Source organism: Hyla sarda, unplaced genomic scaffold (genome assembly GCF_029499605.1).
Source record: "Hyla sarda isolate aHylSar1 unplaced genomic scaffold, aHylSar1.hap1 scaffold_391, whole genome shotgun sequence".
Taxonomy (NCBI): domain Eukaryota; kingdom Metazoa; phylum Chordata; class Amphibia; order Anura; family Hylidae; genus Hyla; species Hyla sarda.
Window position 1 is genome coordinate 164,811 of NW_026610408.1, and position 23,464 is coordinate 188,274.

Genomic DNA, 23,464 nt, shown 5'->3' on the forward strand with positions numbered 1-23,464 from the left:
TTAAAAGTGCTAAGGGTCCTGGTGCAATAATCCTCCCATGAGGATCAGCCTCAACGGCTTTGTAGATTGCACTCATGTCAGCAACTCCATATACATTTTTTTTTCTTCATGCTTCTTTCTTCATCCTTTTTTCTTTCTGTCATTCAGACTTTCATTCATTCGATCTCTCTCACTCACTTGCTTTAACTCATTTGTTCTCACTCACTCACTCACTCAATCACTCACTCACTCATTCACTCTCACTCACTCTCACTCTCTCACTCACTCGCTCACTAAGTCAGTCTCTCTCTCTCTCTCTCTTTTTCTTTTTATATATATTTTTTTCCGTCTTCTTCTTCTTCTTCTTCTTCTTCTTCTTCTTCTTCTTCTTCAGACCCTGTCATAGCACTAATGCCTTTCCAATACCACCAGCAGATGGAGACACTCCATTGCAACATTGGTTGTGAGCAGCAGTTTCTAAAAACAAATGCCTCATGGCGGATTTCCCATCCATCAATGGATGGTAAATTTTGTTTTTATCATTCACTGACCACAGAAACCAATGCATGGTCAAGCAACAGCAATGACACACCCTTGTGTATAGGCATGAGACCCTCATGTCATTTAACAGGATTCAGCACCACCCACAAGACAGCTACCTGTCATGTCATGTCAAACCTGCACAGGTGTGCTAGATTATTATTATTTAGTTTTATTTTATTTTTTTACACCAATCAGTGTGCAAACATGGTCATTAAAACGCTAAATGAATAGACGTTCATAAACCAGTCAGTGCAACTCATCATTTTGGTCTCCAATTCTCAAACTCAAATTCTCACCCACGGAGGATTAAATGAGAATCTTTCTTGTTTAACACTGGAATGGGGTGGTGCACTGTTCACTACCCGAAGATACTGCCACATCGGGTCAATGCATAGGGCGACAGAAGCAAGCTTCCAAATCAGCTCCCTTTCTCAAAAATCCATTTAATTTATGGTCCCCAGATAGGGAACGTATGTATCAGTATGTGCTCACAAGTCACCCAAGTGCAAGTATTCACACAAAAAAAAACGTGCCTCAGGATGCGATCTGTCGCAAGATCCTTTCTTTTTTTACACTTGATCTAAGCCAAAAGGCCTAGAGGGGATAACCGGGAAAGGGGTGGACCCAACCATGTCCCCTTCATGAGCACTCACATTACTCATAGGAATGGAAGGAAGGCTGGCAGCCAACCAGCCTCCCATACACTTTCTGGGTGGGTGGCAGTCAGCCACCCATACATACATACAGCACAGGCTAAACCCACATCATCACTTAAAAAAAGGACAGGCGACCATTGCACTCTGATGGAGCATTTAGCAATGCAATCCATAGCCTGGCTTTTGCCTGAACCCCCATCACTCCTCCTCTTGCATATAAGACAATATTTCAGATCTGCATATGAAAACAACACGCCTACCTTTGTTGCACATAGCTGCCTGCCTGTCTCTAGTTACCCCACTGGCTGTAGCTGCGTCCCTTCCGACATGGAATAACACCAACTGTAACGATAAACTGAAAATTAACAGTATAAACCTGCATCATTTTGGACTCTGGTATTTGCTGAATCCGGGTGACCTGACAATGGATGGTGGTGCCGCTGGTGATTCTGGCCTTCTTGGAATCTGTTGGGCCTATGTGTTAGCTCACACATCACTTGGGTATCCATGGTAACTACCACAACATGGTCATCTGCAGTTTACATCTAGCCCGTGGCATTGAATGGCATTTTAAAAGTGCTAAGGGTCCTGGTGCAATAATCCTCCCATGAGGATCAGCCTCAACGGCTTTGTAGATTGCACTCATGTCAGCAACTCCATATACATTTTTTTTTCTTCATGCTTCTTTCTTCATCCTTTTTTCTTTCTGTCATTCAGACTTTCATTCATTCGATCTCTCTCACTCACTTGCTTTAACTCATTTGTTCTCACTCACTCACTCACTCACTCAATCACTCACTCACTCATTCACTCTCACTCACTCTCACTCTCTCACTCACTCGCTCACTAAGTCAGTCTCTCTCTCTCTCTCTCTCTCTTTTTCTTTTTATATATATTTTTTTCCGTCTTCTTCTTCTTCTTCTTCTTCTTCTTCTTCTTCAGACCCTGTCATAGCACTAATGCCTTTCCAATACCACCAGCAGATGGAGACACTCCATTGCAACATTGGTTGTGAGCAGCAGTTTCTAAAAACAAATGCCTCATGGCGGATTTCCCATCCATCAATGGATGGTAAATTTTGTTTTTATCATTCACTGACCACAGAAACCAATGCATGGTCAAGCAACAGCAATGACACACCCTTGTGTATAGGCATGAGACCCTCATGTCATTTAACAGGATTCAGCACCACCCACAAGACAGCTACCTGTCATGTCATGTCAAACCTGCACAGGTGTGCTAGATTATTATTATTTAGTTTTATTTTATTTTTTTACACCAATCAGTGTGCAAACATGGTCATTAAAACGCTAAATGAATAGACGTTCATAAACCAGTCAGTGCAACTCATCATTTTGGTCTCCAATTCTCAAACTCAAATTCTCACCCACGGAGGATTAAATGAGAATCTTTCTTGTTTAACACTGGAATGGGGTGGTGCACTGTTCACTACCTGAAGATACTGCCACATCGGGTCAATGCATAGGGCGACAGAAGCAAGCTTCCAAATCAGCTCCCTTTCTCAAAAATCCATTTAATTTATGGTCCCCAGATAGGGAACGTATGTATCAGTATGTGCTCACAAGTCACCCAAGTGCAAGTATTCACACAAAAAAAAACGTGCCTCAGGATGCGATCTGTCGCAAGATCCTTTCTTTTTTTACACTTGATCTAAGCCAAAAGGCCTAGAGGGGATAACCGGGAAAGGGGTGGACCCAACCATGTCCCCTTCATGAGCACTCACATTACTCATAGGAATGGAAGGAAGGCTGGCAGCCAACCAGCCTCCCATACACTTTCTGGGTGGGTGGCAGTCAGCCACCCATACATACATACAGCACAGGCTAAACCCACATCATCACTTAAAAAAAGGACAGGCGACCATTGCACTCTGATGGAGCATTTAGCAATGCAATCCATAGCCTGGCTTTTGCCTGAACCCCCATCACTCCTCCTCTTGCATATAAGACAATATTTCAGATCTGCATATGAAAACAACACGCCTACCTTTGTTGCACATAGCTGCCTGCCTGTCTCTAGTTACCCCACTGGCTGTAGCTGCGTCCCTTCCGACATGGAATAACACCAACTGTAACGATAAACTGAAAATTAACAGTATAAACCTGCATCATTTTGGACTCTGGTATTTGCTGAATCCGGGTGACCTGACAATCGATGGTGGTGCCGCTGGTGATTCTGGCCTTCTTGGAATCTGTTGGGCCTATGTGTTAGCTCACACATCACTTGGGTATCCATGGTAACTACCACAACATGGTCATCTGCAGTTTACATCTAGCCCGTGGCATTGAATGGCATTTTAAAAGTGCTAAGGGTCCTGGTGCAATAATCCTCCCATGAGGATCAGCCTCAACGGCTTTGTAGATTGCACTCATGTCAGCAACTCCATATACATTTTTTTTTCTTCATGCTTCTTTCTTCATCCTTTTTTCTTTCTGTCATTCAGACTTTCATTCATTCGATCTCTCTCACTCACTTGCTTTAACTCATTTGTTCTCACTCACTCACTCACTCACTCAATCACTCACTCACTCATTCACTCTCACTCACTCTCACTCTCTCACTCACTCGCTCACTAAGTCAGTCTCTCTCCCTCTCTCTCTTTTTCTTTTTATATATATTTTTTTCCGTCTTCTTCTTCTTCTTCTTCTTCTTCTTCTTCTTCAGACCCTGTCATAGCACTAATGCCTTTCCAATACCACCAGCAGATGGAGACACTCCATTGCAACATTGGTTGTGAGCAGCAGTTTCTAAAAACAAATGCCTCATGGCGGATTTCCCATCCATCAATGGATGGTAAATTTTGTTTTTATCATTCACTGACCACAGAAACCAATGCATGGTCAAGCAACAGCAATGACACACCCTTGTGTATAGGCATGAGACCCTCATGTCATTTAACAGGATTCAGCACCACCCACAAGACAGCTACCTGTCATGTCATGTCAAACCTGCACAGGTGTGCTAGATTATTATTATTTAGTTTTATTTTATTTTTTTACACCAATCAGTGTGCAAACATGGTCATTAAAACGCTAAATGAATAGACGTTCATAAACCAGTCAGTGCAACTCATCATTTTGGTCTCCAATTCTCAAACTCAAATTCTCACCCACGGAGGATTAAATGAGAATCTTTCTTGTTTAACACTGGAATGGGGTGGTGCACTGTTCACTACCCGAAGATACTGCCACATCGGGTCAATGCATAGGGCGACAGAAGCAAGCTTCCAAATCAGCTCCCTTTCTCAAAAATCCATTTAATTTATGGTCCCCAGATAGGGAACGTATGTATCAGTATGTGCTCACAAGTCACCCAAGTGCAAGTATTCACACAAAAAAAAACGTGCCTCAGGATGCGATCTGTCGCAAGATCCTTTCTTTTTTTACACTTGATCTAAGCCAAAAGGCCTAGAGGGGATAACCGGGAAAGGGGTGGACCCAACCATGTCCCCTTCATGAGCACTCACATTACTCATAGGAATGGAAGGAAGGCTGGCAGCCAACCAGCCTCCCATACACTTTCTGGGTGGGTGGCAGTCAGCCACCCATACATACATACAGCACAGGCTAAACCCACATCATCACTTAAAAAAAGGACAGGCGACCATTGCACTCTGATGGAGCATTTAGCAATGCAATCCATAGCCTGGCTTTTGCCTGAACCCCCATCACTCCTCCTCTTGCATATAAGACAATATTTCAGATCTGCATATGAAAACAACACGCCTACCTTTGTTGCACATAGCTGCCTGCCTGTCTCTAGTTACCCCACTGGCTGTAGCTGCGTCCCTTCCGACATGGAATAACACCAACTGTAACGATAAACTGAAAATTAACAGTATAAACCTGCATCATTTTGGACTCTGGTATTTGCTGAATCCGGGTGACCTGACAATCGATGGTGGTGCCGCTGGTGATTCTGGCCTTCTTGGAATCTGTTGGGCCTATGTGTTAGCTCACACATCACTTGGGTATCCATGGTAACTACCACAACATGGTCATCTGCAGTTTACATCTAGCCCGTGGCATTGAATGGCATTTTAAAAGTGCTAAGGGTCCTGGTGCAATAATCCTCCCATGAGGATCAGCCTCAACGGCTTTGTAGATTGCACTCATGTCAGCAACTCCATATACATTTTTTTTTCTTCATGCTTCTTTCTTCATCCTTTTTTCTTTCTGTCATTCAGACTTTCATTCATTCGATCTCTCTCACTCACTTGCTTTAACTCATTTGTTCTCACTCACTCACTCACTCAATCACTCACTCACTCATTCACTCTCACTCACTCTCACTCTCTCACTCACTCGCTCACTAAGTCAGTCTCTCTCTCTCTCTCTCTTTTTCTTTTTATATATATTTTTTTCCGTCTTCTTCTTCTTCTTCTTCTTCTTCTTCAGACCCTGTCATAGCACTAATGCCTTTCCAATACCACCAGCAGATGGAGACACTCCATTGCAACATTGGTTGTGAGCAGCAGTTTCTAAAAACAAATGCCTCATGGCGGATTTCCCATCCATCAATGGATGGTAAATTTTGTTTTTATCATTCACTGACCACAGAAACCAATGCATGGTCAAGCAACAGCAATGACACACCCTTGTGTATAGGCATGAGACCCTCATATCATTTAACAGGATTCAGCACCACCCACAAGACAGCTACCTGTCATGTCATGTCAAACCTGCACAGGTGTGCTAGATTATTATTATTTAGTTTTATTTTATTTTTTTACACCAATCAGTGTGCAAACATGGTCATTAAAACGCTAAATGAATAGACGTTCATAAACCAGTCAGTGCAACTCATCATTTTGGTCTCCAATTCTCAAACTCAAATTCTCACCCACGGAGGATTAAATGAGAATCTTTCTTGTTTAACACTGGAATGGGGTGGTGCACTGTTCACTACCCGAAGATACTGCCACATCGGGTCAATGCATAGGGCGACAGAAGCAAGCTTCCAAATCAGCTCCCTTTCTCAAAAATCCATTTAATTTATGGTCCCCAGATAGGGAACGTATGTATCAGTATGTGCTCACAAGTCACCCAAGTGCAAGTATTCACACAAAAAAAAACGTGCCTCAGGATGCGATCTGTCGCAAGATCCTTTCTTTTTTTACACTTGATCTAAGCCAAAAGGCCTAGAGGGGATAACCGGGAAAGGGGTGGACCCAACCATGTCCCCTTCATGAGCACTCACATTACTCATAGGAATGGAAGGAAGGCTGGCAGCCAACCAGCCTCCCATACACTTTCTGGGTGGGTGGCAGTCAGCCACCCATACATACATACAGCACAGGCTAAACCCACATCATCACTTAAAAAAAGGACAGGCGACCATTGCACTCTGATGGAGCATTTAGCAATGCAATCCATAGCCTGGCTTTTGCCTGAACCCCCATCACTCCTCCTCTTGCATATAAGACAATATTTCAGATCTGCATATGAAAACAACACGCCTACCTTTGTTGCACATAGCTGCCTGCCTGTCTCTAGTTACCCCACTGGCTGTAGCTGCGTCCCTTCCGACATGGAATAACACCAACTGTAACGATAAACTGAAAATTAACAGTATAAACCTGCATCATTTTGGACTCTGGTATTTGCTGAATCCGGGTGACCTGACAATCGATGGTGGTGCCGCTGGTGATTCTGGCCTTCTTGGAATCTGTTGGGCCTATGTGTTAGCTCACACATCACTTGGGTATCCATGGTAACTACCACAACATGGTCATCTGCAGTTTACATCTAGCCCGTGGCATTGAATGGCATTTTAAAAGTGCTAAGGGTCCTGGTGCAATAATCCTCCCATGAGGATCAGCCTCAACGGCTTTGTAGATTGCACTCATGTCAGCAACTCCATATACATTTTTTTTTCTTCATGCTTCTTTCTTCATCCTTTTTTCTTTCTGTCATTCAGACTTTCATTCATTCGATCTCTCTCACTCACTTGCTTTAACTCATTTGTTCTCACTCACTCACTCACTCACTCAATCACTCACTCACTCATTCACTCTCACTCACTCTCACTCTCTCACTCATTCGCTCACTAAGTCAGTCTCTCTCCCTCTCTCTCTTTTTCTTTTTATATATATTTTTTTCCGTCTTCTTCTTCTTCTTCTTCTTCTTCTTCTTCAGACCCTGTCATAGCACTAATGCCTTTCCAATACCACCAGCAGATGGAGACACTCCATTGCAACATTGGTTGTGAGCAGCAGTTTCTAAAAACAAATGCCTCATGGCGGATTTCCCATCCATCAATGGATGGTAAATTTTGTTTTTATCATTCACTGACCACAGAAACCAATGCATGGTCAAGCAACAGCAATGACACACCCTTGTGTATAGGCATGAGACCCTCATGTCATTTAACAGGATTCAGCACCACCCACAAGACAGCTACCTGTCATGTCATGTCAAACCTGCACAGGTGTGCTAGATTATTATTATTTAGTTTTATTTTATTTTTTTACACCAATCAGTGTGCAAACATGGTCATTAAAACGCTAAATGAATAGACGTTCATAAACCAGTCAGTGCAACTCATCATTTTGGTCTCCAATTCTCAAACTCAAATTCTCACCCACGGAGGATTAAATGAGAATCTTTCTTGTTTAACACTGGAATGGGGTGGTGCACTGTTCACTACCCGAAGATACTGCCACATCGGGTCAATGCATAGGGCGACAGAAGCAAGCTTCCAAATCAGCTCCCTTTCTCAAAAATCCATTTAATTTATGGTCCCCAGATAGGGAACGTATGTATCAGTATGTGCTCACAAGTCACCCAAGTGCAAGTATTCACACAAAAAAAAACGTGCCTCAGGATGCGATCTGTCGCAAGATCCTTTCTTTTTTTACACTTGATCTAAGCCAAAAGGCCTAGAGGGGATAACCGGGAAAGGGGTGGACCCAACCATGTCCCCTTCATGAGCACTCACATTACTCATAGGAATGGAAGGAAGGCTGGCAGCCAACCAGCCTCCCATACACTTTCTGGGTGGGTGGCAGTCAGCCACCCATACATACATACAGCACAGGCTAAACCCATATCATCACTTAAAAAAAGGACAGGCGACCATTGCACTCTGATGGAGCATTTAGCAATGCAATCCATAGCCTGGCTTTTGCCTGAACCCCCATCACTCCTCCTCTTGCATATAAGACAATATTTCAGATCTGCATATGAAAACAACACGCCTACCTTTGTTGCACATAGCTGCCTGCCTGTCTCTAGTTACCCCACTGGCTGTAGCTGCGTCCCTTCCGACATGGAATAACACCAACTGTAACGATAAACTGAAAATTAACAGTATAAACCTGCATCATTTTGGACTCTGGTATTTGCTGAATCCGGGTGACCTGACAATCGATGGTGGTGCCGCTGGTGATTCTGGCCTTCTTGGAATCTGTTGGGCCTATGTGTTAGCTCACACATCACTTGGGTATCCATGGTAACTACCACAACATGGTCATCTGCAGTTTACATCTAGCCCGTGGCATTGAATGGCATTTTAAAAGTGCTAAGGGTCCTGGTGCAATAATCCTCCCATGAGGATCAGCCTCAACGGCTTTGTAGATTGCACTCATGTCAGCAACTCCATATACATTTTTTTTTCTTCATGCTTCTTTCTTCATCCTTTTTTCTTTCTGTCATTCAGACTTTCATTCATTCGATCTCTCTCACTCACTTGCTTTAACTCATTTGTTCTCACTCACTCACTCACTCACTCACTCAATCACTCACTCACTCATTCACTCTCACTCACTCTCACTCTCTCACTCACTCGCTCACTAAGTCAGTCTCTCTCTCTCTCTCTCTTTTTCTTTTTATATATATTTTTTTCCGTCTTCTTCTTCTTCTTCTTCTTCTTCTTCTTCTTCTTCTTCTTCTTCAGACCCTGTCATAGCACTAATGCCTTTCCAATACCACCAGCAGATGGAGACACTCCATTGCAACATTGGTTGTGAGCAGCAGTTTCTAAAAACAAATGCCTCATGGCGGATTTCCCATCCATCAATGGATGGTAAATTTTGTTTTTATCATTCACTGACCACAGAAACCAATGCATGGTCAAGCAACAGCAATGACACACCCTTGTGTATAGGCATGAGACCCTCATGTCATTTAACAGGATTCAGCACCACCCACAAGACAGCTACCTGTCATGTCATGTCAAACCTGCACAGGTGTGCTAGATTATTATTATTTAGTTTTATTTTATTTTTTTACACCAATCAGTGTGCAAACATGGTCATTAAAACGCTAAATGAATAGACGTTCATAAACCAGTCAGTGCAACTCATCATTTTGGTCTCCAATTCTCAAACTCAAATTCTCACCCACGGAGGATTAAATGAGAATCTTTCTTGTTTAACACTGGAATGGGGTGGTGCACTGTTCACTACCCGAAGATACTGCCACATCGGGTCAATGCATAGGGCGACAGAAGCAAGCTTCCAAATCAGCTCCCTTTCTCAAAAATCCATTTAATTTATGGTCCCCAGATAGGGAACGTATGTATCAGTATGTGCTCACAAGTCACCCAAGTGCAAGTATTCACACAAAAAAAAACGTGCCTCAGGATGCGATCTGTCGCAAGATCCTTTCTTTTTTTACACTTGATCTAAGCCAAAAGGCCTAGAGGGGATAACCGGGAAAGGGGTGGACCCAACCATGTCCCCTTCATGAGCACTCACATTACTCATAGGAATGGAAGGAAGGCTGGCAGCCAACCAGCCTCCCATACACTTTCTGGGTGGGTGGCAGTCAGCCACCCATACATACATACAGCACAGGCTAAACCCACATCATCACTTAAAAAAAGGACAGGCGACCATTGCACTCTGATGGAGCATTTAGCAATGCAATCCATAGCCTGGCTTTTGCCTGAACCCCCATCACTCCTCCTCTTGCATATAAGACAATATTTCAGATCTGCATATGAAAACAACACGCCTACCTTTGTTGCACATAGCTGCCTGCCTGTCTCTAGTTACCCCACTGGCTGTAGCTGCGTCCCTTCCGACATGGAATAACACCAACTGTAACGATAAACTGAAAATTAACAGTATAAACCTGCATCATTTTGGACTCTGGTATTTGCTGAATCCGGGTGACCTGACAATCGATGGTGGTGCCGCTGGTGATTCTGGCCTTCTTGGAATCTGTTGGGCCTATGTGTTAGCTCACACATCACTTGGGTATCCATGGTAACTACCACAACATGGTCATCTGCAGTTTACATCTAGCCCGTGGCATTGAATGGCATTTTAAAAGTGCTAAGGGTCCTGGTGCAATAATCCTCCCATGAGGATCAGCCTCAACGGCTTTGTAGATTGCACTCATGTCAGCAACTCCATATACATTTTTTTTTCTTCATGCTTCTTTCTTCATCCTTTTTTCTTTCTGTCATTCAGACTTTCATTCATTCGATCTCTCTCACTTACTTGCTTTAACTCATTTGTTCTCACTCACTCACTCACTCACTCAATCACTCACTCACTCATTCACTCTCACTCACTCTCACTCTCTCACTCACTCGCTCACTAAGTCAGTCTCTCTCTCTCTCTCTCTTTTTCTTTTTATATATATTTTTTTCCGTCTTCTTCTTCTTCTTCTTCTTCTTCTTCAGACCCTGTCATAGCACTAATGCCTTTCCAATACCACCAGCAGATGGAGACACTCCATTGCAACATTGGTTGTGAGCAGCAGTTTCTAAAAACAAATGCCTCATGGCGGATTTCCCATCCATCAATGGATGGTAAATTTTGTTTTTATCATTCACTGACCACAGAAACCAATGCATGGTCAAGCAACAGCAATGACACACCCTTGTGTATAGGCATGAGACCCTCATGTCATTTAACAGGATTCAGCACCACCCACAAGACAGCTACCTGTCATGTCATGTCAAACCTGCACAGGTGTGCTAGATTATTATTATTTAGTTTTATTTTATTTTTTTACACCAATCAGTGTGCAAACATGGTCATTAAAACGCTAAATGAATAGACGTTCATAAACCAGTCAGTGCAACTCATCATTTTGGTCTCCAATTCTCAAACTCAAATTCTCACCCACGGAGGATTAAATGAGAATCTTTCTTGTTTAACACTGGAATGGGGTGGTGCACTGTTCACTACCCGAAGATACTGCCACATCGGGTCAATGCATAGGGCGACAGAAGCAAGCTTCCAAATCAGCTCCCTTTCTCAAAAATCCATTTAATTTATGGTCCCCAGATAGGGAACGTATGTATCAGTATGTGCTCACAAGTCACCCAAGTGCAAGTATTCACACAAAAAAAAACGTGCCTCAGGATGCGATCTGTCGCAAGATCCTTTCTTTTTTTACACTTGATCTAAGCCAAAAGGCCTAGAGGGGATAACCGGGAAAGGGGTGGACCCAACCATGTCCCCTTCATGAGCACTCACATTACTCATAGGAATGGAAGGAAGGCTGGCAGCCAACCAGCCTCCCATACACTTTCTGGGTGGGTGGCAGTCAGCCACCCATACATACATACAGCACAGGCTAAACCCACATCATCACTTAAAAAAAGGACAGGCGACCATTGCACTCTGATGGAGCATTTAGCAATGCAATCCATAGCCTGGCTTTTGCCTGAACCCCCATCACTCCTCCTCTTGCATATAAGACAATATTTCAGATCTGCATATGAAAACAACACGCCTACCTTTGTTGCACATAGCTGCCTGCCTGTCTCTAGTTACCCCACTGGCTGTAGCTGCGTCCCTTCCGACATGGAATAACACCAACTGTAATGATAAACTGAAAATTAACAGTATAAACCTGCATCATTTTGGACTCTGGTATTTGCTGAATCCGGGTGACCTGACAATCGATGGTGGTGCCGCTGGTGATTCTGGCCTTCTTGGAATCTGTTGGGCCTATGTGTTAGCTCACACATCACTTGGGTATCCATGGTAACTACCACAACATGGTCATCTGCAGTTTACATCTAGCCCGTGGCATTGAATGGCATTTTAAAAGTGCTAAGGGTCCTGGTGCAATAATCCTCCCATGAGGATCAGCCTCAACGGCTTTGTAGATTGCACTCATGTCAGCAACTCCATATACATTTTTTTTTCTTCATGCTTCTTTCTTCATCCTTTTTTCTTTCTGTCATTCAGACTTTCATTCATTCGATCTCTCTCACTCACTTGCTTTAACTCATTTGTTCTCACTCACTCACTCACTCAATCACTCACTCACTCATTCACTCTCACTCACTCTCACTCTCTCACTCACTCGCTCACTAAGTCAGTCTCTCTCTCTCTCTCTTTTTCTTTTTATATATATTTTTTTCCGTCTTCTTCCTTCTTCTTCTTCTTCTTCTTCAGACCCTGTCATAGCACTAATGCCTTTCCAATACCACCAGCAGATGGAGACACTCCATTGCAACATTGGTTGTGAGCAGCAGTTTCTAAAAACAAATGCCTCATGGCGGATTTCCCATCCATCAATGGATGGTAAATTTTGTTTTTATCATTCACTGACCACAGAAACCAATGCATGGTCAAGCAACAGCAATGACACACCCTTGTGTATAGGCATGAGACCCTCATGTCATTTAACAGGATTCAGCACCACCCACAAGACAGCTACCTGTCATGTCATGTCAAACCTGCACAGGTGTGCTAGATTATTATTATTTAGTTTTATTTTATTTTTTTACACCAATCAGTGTGCAAACATGGTCATTAAAACGCTAAATGAATAGACGTTCATAAACCAGTCAGTGCAACTCATCATTTTGGTCTCCAATTCTCAAACTCAAATTCTCACCCACGGAGGATTAAATGAGAATCTTTCTTGTTTAACACTGGAATGGGGTGGTGCACTGTTCACTACCCGAAGATACTGCCACATCGGGTCAATGCATAGGGCGACAGAAGCAAGCTTCCAAATCAGCTCCCTTTCTCAAAAATCCATTTAATTTATGGTCCCCAGATAGGGAACGTATTATCAGTATGTGCTCACAAGTCACCCAAGTGCAAGTATTCACACAAAAAAAACGTGCCTCAGGATGCGATCTGTCGCAAGATCCTTTCTTTTTTTACACTTGATCTAAGCCAAAAGGCCTAGAGGGGATAACCGGGAAAGGGGTGGACCCAACCATGTCCCCTTCATGAGCACTCACATTACTCATAGGAATGGAAGGAAGGCTGGCAGCCAACCAGCCTCCCATACACTTTCTGGGTGGGTGGCAGTCAGCCACCCATACATACATACAGCACAGGCTAAACCCACATCATCACTTAAAAAAAGGACAGGCGACCATTGCACTCTGATGGAGCATTTAGCAATGCAATCCATAGCCTGGCTTTTGCCTGAACCCCCATCACTCCTCCTCTTGCATATAAGACAATATTTCAGATCTGCATATGAAAACAACACGCCTACCTTTGTTGCACATAGCTGCCTGCCTGTCTCTAGTTACCCCACTGGCTGTAGCTGCGTCCCTTCCGACATGGAATAACACCAACTGTAACGATAAACTGAAAATTAACAGTATAAACCTGCATCATTTTGGACTCTGGTATTTGCTGAATCCGGGTGACCTGACAATCGATGGTGGTGCCGCTGGTGATTCTGGCCTTCTTGGAATCTGTTGGGCCTATGTGTTAGCTCACACATCACTTGGGTATCCATGGTAACTACCACAACATGGTCATCTGCAGTTTACATCTAGCCCGTGGCATTGAATGGCATTTTAAAAGTGCTAAGGGTCCTGGTGCAATAATCCTCCCATGAGGATCAGCCTCAACGGCTTTGTAGATTGCACTCATGTCAGCAACTCCAAATACATTTTTTTTTCTTCATGCTTCTTTCTTCATCCTTTTTTCTTTCTGTCATTCAGACTTTCATTCATTCGATCTCTCTCACTCACTTGCTTTAACTCATTTGTTCTCACTCACTCACTCACTCACTCAATCACTCACTCACTCATTCACTCTCACTCACTCTCACTCTCTCACTCACTCGCTCACTAAGTCAGTCTCTCTCTCTCTCTCTCTTTTTCTTTTTATATATATTTTTTTCCGTCTTCTTCTTCTTCTTCTTCTTCTTCTTCTTCTTCTTCTTCTTCAGACCCTGTCATAGCACTAATGCCTTTCCAATACCACCAGCAGATGGAGACACTCCATTGCAACATTGGTTGTGAGCAGCAGTTTCTAAAAACAAATGCCTCATGGCGGATTTCCCATCCATCAATGGATGGTAAATTTTGTTTTTATCATTCACTGACCACAGAAACCAATGCATGGTCAAGCAACAGCAATGACACACCCTTGTGTATAGGCATGAGACCCTCATGTCATTTAACAGGATTCAGCACCACCCACAAGACAGCTACCTGTCATGTCATGTCAAACCTGCACAGGTGTGCTAGATTATTATTATTTAGTTTTATTTTATTTTTTTACACCAATCAGTGTGCAAACATGGTCATTGAAACGCTAAATGAATAGACGTTCATAAACCAGTCAGTGCAACTCATCATTTTGGTCTCCAATTCTCAAACTCAAATTCTCACCCACGGAGGATTAAATGAGAATCTTTCTTGTTTAACACTGGAATGGGGTGGTGCACTGTTCACTACCCGAAGATACTGCCACATCGGGTCAATGCATAGGGCGACAGAAGCAAGCTTCCAAATCAGCTCCCTTTCTCAAAAATCCATTTAATTTATGGTCCCCAGATAGGGAACGTATGTATCAGTATGTGCTCACAAGTCACCCAAGTGCAAGTATTCACACAAAAAAAAACGTGCCTCAGGATGCGATCTGTCGCAAGATCCTTTCTTTTTTTACACTTGATCTAAGCCAAAAGGCCTAGAGGGGATAACCGGGAAAGGGGTGGACCCAACCATGTCCCCTTCATGAGCACTCACATTACTCATAGGAATGGAAGGAAGGCTGGCAGCCAACCAGCCTCCCATACACTTTCTGGGTGGGTGGCAGTCAGCCACCCATACATACATACAGCACAGGCTAAACCCACATCATCACTTAAAAAAAGGACAGGCGACCATTGCACTCTGATGGAGCATTTAGCAATGCAATCCATAGCCTGGCTTTTGCCTGAACCCCCATCACTCCTCCTCTTGCATATAAGACAATATTTCAGATCTGCATATGAAAACAACACGCCTACCTTTGTTGCACATAGCTGCCTGCCTGTCTCTAGTTACCCCACTGGCTGTAGCTGCGTCCCTTCCGACATGGAATAACACCAACTGTAACGATAAACTGAAAATTAACAGTATAAACCTGCATCATTTTGGACTCTGGTATTTGCTGAATCCGGGTGACCTGACAATCGATGGTGGTGCCGCTGGTGATTCTGGCCTTCTTGGAATCTGTTGGGCCTATGTGTTAGCTCACACATCACTTGGGTATCCATGGTAACTACCACAACATGGTCATCTGCAGTTTACATCTAGCCCGTGGCATTGAATGGCATTTTAAAAGTGCTAAGGGTCCTGGTGCAATAATCCTCCCATGAGGATCAGCCTCAACGGCTTTGTAGATTGCACTCATGTCAGCAACTCCATATACATTTTTTTTTCTTCATGCTTCTTTCTTCATCCTTTTTTCTTTCTGTCATTCAGACTTTCATTCATTCGATCTCTCTCACTCACTTGCTTTAACTCATTTGTTCTCACTCACTCACTCACTCACTCACTCAATCACTCACTCACTCATTCACTCTCACTCACTCTCACTCTCTCTCACTCTCTCACTCACTCGCTCACTAAGTCAGTCTCTCTCTCTCTCTCTCTTTTTCTTTTTATATATATTTTTTTCCGTCTTCTTCTTCTTCTTCTTCTTCTTCAGACCCTGTCATAGCACTAATGCCTTTCCAATACCACCAGCAGATGGAGACACTCCATTGCAACATTGGTTGTGAGCAGCAGTTTCTAAAAACAAATGCCTCATGGCGGATTTCCCATCCATCAATGGATGGTAAATTTTGTTTTTATCATTCACTGACCACAGAAACCAATGCATGGTCAAGCAACAGCAATGACACACCCTTGTGTATAGGCATGAGACCCTCATGTCCTTTAACAGGATTCAGCACCACCCACAAGACAGCTACCTGTCATGTCATGTCAAACCTGCACAGGTGTGCTAGATTATTATTATTTAGTTTTATTTTATTTTTTTACACCAATCAGTGTGCAAACATGGTCATTAAAACGCTAAATGAATAGACGTTCATAAACCAGTCAGTGCAACTCATCATTTTGGTCTCCAATTCTCAAACTCAAATTCTCACCCACGGAGGATTAAATGAGAATCTTTCTTGTTTAACACTGGAATGGGGTGGTGCACTGTTCACTACCCGAAGATACTGCCACATCGGGTCAATGCATAGGGCGACAGAAGCAAGCTTCCAAATCAGCTCCCTTTCTCAAAAATCCATTTAATTTATGGTCCCCAGATAGGGAACGTATGTATCAGTATGTGCTCACAAGTCACCCAAGTGCAAGTATTCACACAAAAAAAAACGTGCCTCAGGATGCGATCTGTCGCAAGATCCTTTCTTTTTTTACACTTGATCTAAGCCAAAAGGCCTAGAGGGGATAACCGGGAAAGGGGTGGACCCAACCATGTCCCCTTCATGAGCACTCACATTACTCATAGGAATGGAAGGAAGGCTGGCAGCCAACCAGCCTCCCATACACTTTCTGGGTGGGTGGCAGTCAGCCACCCATACATACATACAGCACAGGCTAAACCCACATCATCACTTAAAAAAAGGACAGGCGACCATTGCACTCTGATGGAGCATTTAGCAATGCAATCCATAGCCTGGCTTTTGCCTGAACCCCCATCACTCCTCCTCTTGCATATAAGACAATATTTCAGATCTGCATATGAAAACAACACGCCTACCTTTGTTGCACATAGCTGCCTGCCTGTCTCTAGTTACCCCACTGGCTGTAGCTGCGTCCCTTCCGACATGGAATAACACCAACTGTAACGATAAACTGAAAATTAACAGTATAAACCTGCATCATTTTGGACTCTGGTATTTGCTGAATCCGGGTGACCTGACAATCGATGGTGGTGCCGCTGGTGATTCTGGCCTTCTTGGAATCTGTTGGGCCTATGTGTTAGCTCACACATCACTTGGGTATCCATGGTAACTACCACAACATGGTCATCTGCAGTTTACATCTAGCCCGTGGCATTGAATGGCATTTTAAAAGTGCTAAGGGTCCTGGTGCAATAATCCTCCCATGAGGATCAGCCTCAACGGCTTTGTAGATTGCACTCATGTCAGCAACTCCATATACATTTTTTTTTCTTCATGCTTCTTTCTTCATCCTTTTTTCTTTCTGTCATTCAGACTTTCATTCATTCGATCTCTCTCACTCACTTGCTTTAACTCATTTGTTCTCACTCACTCACTCACTCACTCACTCAATCACTCACTCACTCATTCACTCTCACTCACTCTCACTCTCTCACTCACTCGCTCACTAAGTCAGTCTCTCTCTCTCTCTCTCTTTTTCTTTTTATATATATTTTTTTCCGTCTTCTTCTTCTTCTTCTTCTTCTTCTTCAGACCCTGTCATAGCACTAATGCCTTTCCAATACCACCAGCAGATGGAGACACTCCATTGCAACATTGGTTGTGAGCAGCAGTTTCTAAAAACAAATGCCTCATGGCGGATTTCCCATCCATCAATGGATGGTAAATTTTGTTTTTATCATTCACTGACCACAGAAACCAATGCATGGTCAAGCAACAGCTATGACACACCCTTGTGTATAGGCATGAGACCCTCATGTCATTTAACAGGATTCAGCACCACCCACAAGACAGCTACCTGTCATGTCATGTCAAACCTGCACAGGTGTGCTAGATTATTATTATTTAGTTTTATTTTATTTTTTTACACCAATCAGTGTGCAAACATGGTCATTAAAACGCTAAATGAATAGACGTTCATAAACCAGTCAGTGCAACTCATCATTTTGGTCTCCAATTCTCAAACTCAAATTCTCACCCACGGAGGATTAAATGAGAATCTTTCTTGTTTAACACTGGAATGGGGTGGTGCACTGTTCACTACCCGAAGATACTGCCACATCGGGTCAATGCATAGGGCGACAGAAGCAAGCTTCCAAATCAGCTCCCTTTCTCAAAAATCCATTTAATTTATGGTCCCCAGATAGGGAACGTATGTATCAGTATGTGCTCACAAGTCACCCAAGTGCAAGTATTCACACAAAAAAAAACGTGCCTCAGGATGCGATCTGTCGCAAGATCCTTTCTTTTTTTACACTTGATCTAAGCCAAAAGGCCTAGAGGGGATAACCGGGAAAGGGGTGGACCCAACCATGTCCCCTTCATGAGCACTCACATTACTCATAGGAATGGAAGGAAGGCTGGCAGCCAACCAGCCTCCCATACACTTTCTGGGTGGGTGGCAGTCAGCCACCCATACATACATACAGCACAGGCTAAACCCACATCATCACTTAAAAAAAGGACAGGCGACCATTGCACTCTGATGGAGCATTTAGCAATGCAATCCATAGCCTGGCTTTTGCCTGAACCCCCATCACTCCTCCTCTTGCATATAAGACAATATTTCAGATCTGCATATGAAAACAACACGCCTACCTTTGTTGCACATAGCTGCCTGCCTGTCTCTAGTTACCCCACTGGCTGTAGCTGCATCCCTTCCGACATGGAATAACACCAACTGTAACGATAAACTGAAAATTAACAGTATAAACCTGCATCATTTTGGACTCTGGTATTTGCTGAATCCGGGTGACCTGACAATCGATGGTGGTGCCGCTGGTGATTCTGGCCTTCTTGGAATCTGTTGGGCCTATGTGTTAGCTCACACATCACTTGGGTATCCATGGTAACTACCACAACATGGTCATCTGCAGTTTACATCTAGCCCGTGGCATTGAATGGCATTTTAAAAGTGCTAAGGGTCCTGGTGCAATAATCCTCCCATGAGGATCAGCCTCAACGGCTTTGTCGATTGCACTCATGTCAGCAACTCCATATACATTTTTTTTTCTTCATGCTTCTTTCTTCATCCTTTTTTCTTTCTGTCATTCAGACTTTCATTCATTCGATCTCTCTCACTCACTTGCTTTAACTCATTTGTTCTCACTCACTCACTCACTCACTCACTCAATCACTCACTCACTCATTCACTCTCACTCACTCTCACTCTCTCACTCACTCGCTCACTAAGTCAGTCTCTCTCTCTCTCTCTCTTTTTCTTTTTATATATATTTTTTTCCGTCTTCTTCTTCTTCTTCTTCTTCTTCTTCTTCTTCAGACCCTGTCATAGCACTAATGCCTTTCCAATACCACCAGCAGATGGAGACACTCCATTGCAACATTGGTTGTGAGCAGCAGTTTCTAAAAACAAATGCCTCATGGCGGATTTCCCATCCATCAATGGATGGTAAATTTTGTTTTTATCATTCACTGACCACAGAAACCAATGCATGGTCAAGCAACAGCAATGACACACCCTTGTGTATAGGCATGAGACCCTCATGTCATTTAACAGGATTCAGCACCACCCACAAGACAGCTACCTGTCATGTCATGTCAAACCTGCACAGGTGTGCTAGATTATTATTATTTAGTTTTATTTTATTTTTTTACACCAATCAGTGTGCAAACATGGTCATTAAAACGCTAAATGAATAGACGTTCATAAACCAGTCAGTGCAACTCATCATTTTGGTCTCCAATTCTCAAACTCAAATTCTCACCCACGGAGGATTAAATGAGAATCTTTCTTGTTTAACACTGGAATGGGGTGGTGCACTGTTCACTACCCGAAGATACTGCCACATCGGGTCAATGCATAGGGCGACAGAAGCAAGCTTCCAAATCAGCTCCCTTTCTCAAAAATCCATTTAATTTATGGTCCCCAGATAGGGAACGTATGTATCAGTATGTGCTCACAAGTCACCCAAGTGCAAGTATTCACACAAAAAAAAACGTGCCTCAGGATGCGATCTGTCGCAAGATCCTTTCTTTTTTTACACTTGATCTAAGCCAAAAGGCCTAGAGGGGATAACCGGGAAAGGGGTGGACCCAACCATGTCCCCTTCATGAGCACTCACATTACTCATAGGAATGGAAGGAAGGCTGGCAGCCAACCAGCCTCCCATACACTTTCTGGGTGGGTGGCAGTCAGCCACCCATACATACATACAGCACAGGCTAAACCCACATCATCACTTAAAAAAAGGACAGGCGACCATTGCACTCTGATGGAGCATTTAGCAATGCAATCCATAGCCTGGCTTTTGCCTGAACCCCCATCACTCCTCCTCTTGCATATAAGACAATATTTCAGATCTGCATATGAAAACAACACGCCTACCTTTGTTGCACATAGCTGCCTGCCTGTCTCTAGTTACCCCACTGGCTGTAGCTGCGTCCCTTCCGACATGGAATAACACCAACTGTAACGATAAACTGAAAATTAACAGTATAAACCTGCATCATTTTGGACTCTGGTATTTGCTGAATCCGGGTGACCTGACAATCGATGGTGGTGCCGCTGGTGATTCTGGCCTTCTTGGAATCTGTTGGGCCTATGTGTTAGCTCACACATCACTTGGGTATCCATGGTAACTACCACAACATGGTCATCTGCAGTTTACATCTAGCCCGTGGCATTGAATGGCATTTTAAAAGTGCTAAGGGTCCTGGTGCAATAATCCTCCCATGAGGATCAGCCTCAACGGCTTTGTAGATTGCACTCATGTCAGCAACTCCATATACATTTTTTTTTCTTCATGCTTCTTTCTTCATCCTTTTTTCTTTCTGTCATTCAGACTTTCATTCATTCGATCTCTCTCACTCACTTGCTTTAACTCATTTGTTCTCACTCACTCACTCACTCACTCAATCACTCACTCACTCATTCACTCACTCTCACTCTCTCACTCACTCGCTCACTAAGTCAGTCTCTCTCTCTCTCTCTCTTTTTCTTTTTATATATATTTTTTTCCGTCTTCTTCTTCTTCTTCTTCTTCTTCTTCTTCTTCAGACCCTGTCATAGCACTAATGCCTTTCCAATACCACCAGCAGATGGAGACACTCCATTGCAACATTGGTTGTGAGCAGCAGTTTCTAAAAACAAATGCCTCATGGCGGATTTCCCATCCATCAATGGATGGTAAATTTTGTTTTTATCATTCACTGACCACAGAAACCAATGCATGGTCAAGCAACAGCAATGACACACCCTTGTGTATAGGCATGAGACCCTCATGTCATTTAACAGGATTCAGCACCACCCACAAGACAGCTACCTGTCATGTCATGTCAAACCTGCACAGGTGTGCTAGATTATTATTATTTAGTTTTATTTTATTTTTTTACACCAATCAGTGTGCAAACATGGTCATTAAAACGCTAAATGAATAGACGTTCATAAACCAGTCAGTGCAACTCATCATTTTGGTCTCCAATTCTCAAACTCAAATTCTCACCCACGGAGGATTAAATGAGAATCTTTCTTGTTTAACACTGGAATGGGGTGGTGCACTGTTCACTACCCGAAGATACTGCCACATCGGGTCAATGCATAGGGCGACAGAAGCAAGCTTCCAAATCAGCTCCCTTTCTCAAAAATCCATTTAATTTATGGTCCCCAGATAGGGAACGTATGTATCAGTATGTGCTCACAAGTCACCCAAGTGCAAGTATTCACACAAAAAAAAACGTGCCTCAGGATGCGATCTGTCGCAAGATCCTTTCTTTTTTTACACTTGATCTAAGCCAAAAGGCCTAGAGGGGATAACCGGGAAAGGGGTGGACCCAACCATGTCCCCTTCATGAGCACTCACATTACTCATAGGAATGGAAGGAAGGCTGGCAGCCAACCAGCCTCCCATACACTTTCTGGGTGGGTGGCAGTCAGCCACCCATACATACATACAGCACAGGCTAAACCCACATCATCACTTAAAAAAAGGACAGGCGACCATTGCACTCTGATGGAGCATTTAGCAATGCAATCCATAGCCTGGCTTTTGCCTGAACCCCCATCACTCCTCCTCTTGCATATAAGACAATATTTCAGATCTGCATATGAAAACAACACGCCTACCTTTGTTGCACATAGCTGCCTGCCTGTCTCTAGTTACCCCACTGGCTGTAGCTGCGTCCCTTCCGACATGGAATAACACCAACTGTAACGATAAACTGAAAATTAACAGTATAAACCTGCATCATTTTGGACTCTGGTATTTGCTGAATCCGGGTGACCTGACAATCGATGGTGGTGCCGCTGGTGATTCTGGCCTTCTTGGAATCTGTTGGGCCTATGTGTTAGCTCACACATCACTTGGGTATCCATGGTAACTACCACAACATGGTCATCTGCAGTTTACATCTAGCCCGTGGCATTGAATGGCATTTTAAAAGTGCTAAGGGTCCTGGTGCAATAATCCTCCCATGAGGATCAGCCTCAACGGCTTTGTAGATTGCACTCATGTCAGCAACTCCATATACATTTTTTTTTCTTCATGCTTCTTTCTTCATCCTTTTTTCTTTCTGTCATTCAGACTTTCATTCATTCGATCTCTCTCACTCACTTGCTTTAACTCATTTGTTCTCACTCACTCACTCACTCACTCAATCACTCACTCACTCATTCACTCACTCTCACTCTCTCACTCACTCGCTCACTAAGTCAGTCTCTCTCTCTCTCTCTCTTTTTCTTTTTATATATATTTTTTTCCGTCTTCTTCTTCTTCTTCTTCTTCTTCTTCAGACCCTGTCATAGCACTAATGCCTTTCCAATACCACCAGCAGATGGAGACACTCCATTGCAACATTGGTTGTGAGCAGCAGTTTCTAAAAACAAATGCCTCATGGCGGATTTCCCATCCATCAATGGATGGTAAATTTTGTTTTTATCATTCACTGACCACAGAAACCAATGCATGGTCAAGCAACAGCAATGACACACCCTTGTGTATAGGCATGAGACCCTCATGTCATTTAACAGGATTCAGCACCACCCACAAGACAGCTACCTGTCATGTCATGTCAAACCTGCACAGGTGTGCTAGATTATTATTATTTAGTTTTATTTTATTTTTTTACACCAATCAGTGTGCAAACATGGTCATTAAAACGCTAAATGAATAGACGTTCATAAACCAGTCAGTGCAACTCATCATTTTGGTCTCCAATTCTCAAACTCAAATTCTCACC

At 43.2% G+C, this 23,464-nt stretch overlaps 13 pseudogenes; all 13 read right to left on the reverse strand.

Annotated features, from left to right (window-relative positions):
* Window positions 1-863: 863 nt before the first annotated feature.
* On the reverse strand, window positions 864-1,127 carry LOC130332831 (U2 spliceosomal RNA; annotated as a pseudogene).
* A 1,483-nt stretch (window positions 1,128-2,610) lies between these two features.
* On the reverse strand, window positions 2,611-2,874 carry LOC130332930 (U2 spliceosomal RNA; annotated as a pseudogene).
* A 1,479-nt stretch (window positions 2,875-4,353) lies between these two features.
* Window positions 4,354-4,617, reverse strand: LOC130332833 (U2 spliceosomal RNA; annotated as a pseudogene).
* A 1,469-nt stretch (window positions 4,618-6,086) lies between these two features.
* Window positions 6,087-6,350, reverse strand: LOC130332835 (U2 spliceosomal RNA; annotated as a pseudogene).
* Window positions 6,351-7,826: 1,476 nt separating this feature from the next.
* LOC130332836 (U2 spliceosomal RNA) lies at window positions 7,827-8,090 on the reverse strand (annotated as a pseudogene).
* Window positions 8,091-9,585: 1,495 nt separating this feature from the next.
* LOC130332837 (U2 spliceosomal RNA) lies at window positions 9,586-9,849 on the reverse strand (annotated as a pseudogene).
* A 1,473-nt stretch (window positions 9,850-11,322) lies between these two features.
* Window positions 11,323-11,586, reverse strand: LOC130332838 (U2 spliceosomal RNA; annotated as a pseudogene).
* A 1,468-nt stretch (window positions 11,587-13,054) lies between these two features.
* Window positions 13,055-13,316, reverse strand: LOC130332925 (U2 spliceosomal RNA; annotated as a pseudogene).
* A 1,488-nt stretch (window positions 13,317-14,804) lies between these two features.
* LOC130332839 (U2 spliceosomal RNA) lies at window positions 14,805-15,068 on the reverse strand (annotated as a pseudogene).
* A 1,484-nt stretch (window positions 15,069-16,552) lies between these two features.
* Window positions 16,553-16,816, reverse strand: LOC130332841 (U2 spliceosomal RNA; annotated as a pseudogene).
* A 1,477-nt stretch (window positions 16,817-18,293) lies between these two features.
* Window positions 18,294-18,557, reverse strand: LOC130332842 (U2 spliceosomal RNA; annotated as a pseudogene).
* A 1,483-nt stretch (window positions 18,558-20,040) lies between these two features.
* On the reverse strand, window positions 20,041-20,304 carry LOC130332843 (U2 spliceosomal RNA; annotated as a pseudogene).
* A 1,473-nt stretch (window positions 20,305-21,777) lies between these two features.
* On the reverse strand, window positions 21,778-22,041 carry LOC130332844 (U2 spliceosomal RNA; annotated as a pseudogene).
* Window positions 22,042-23,464: the final 1,423 nt, after the last annotated feature.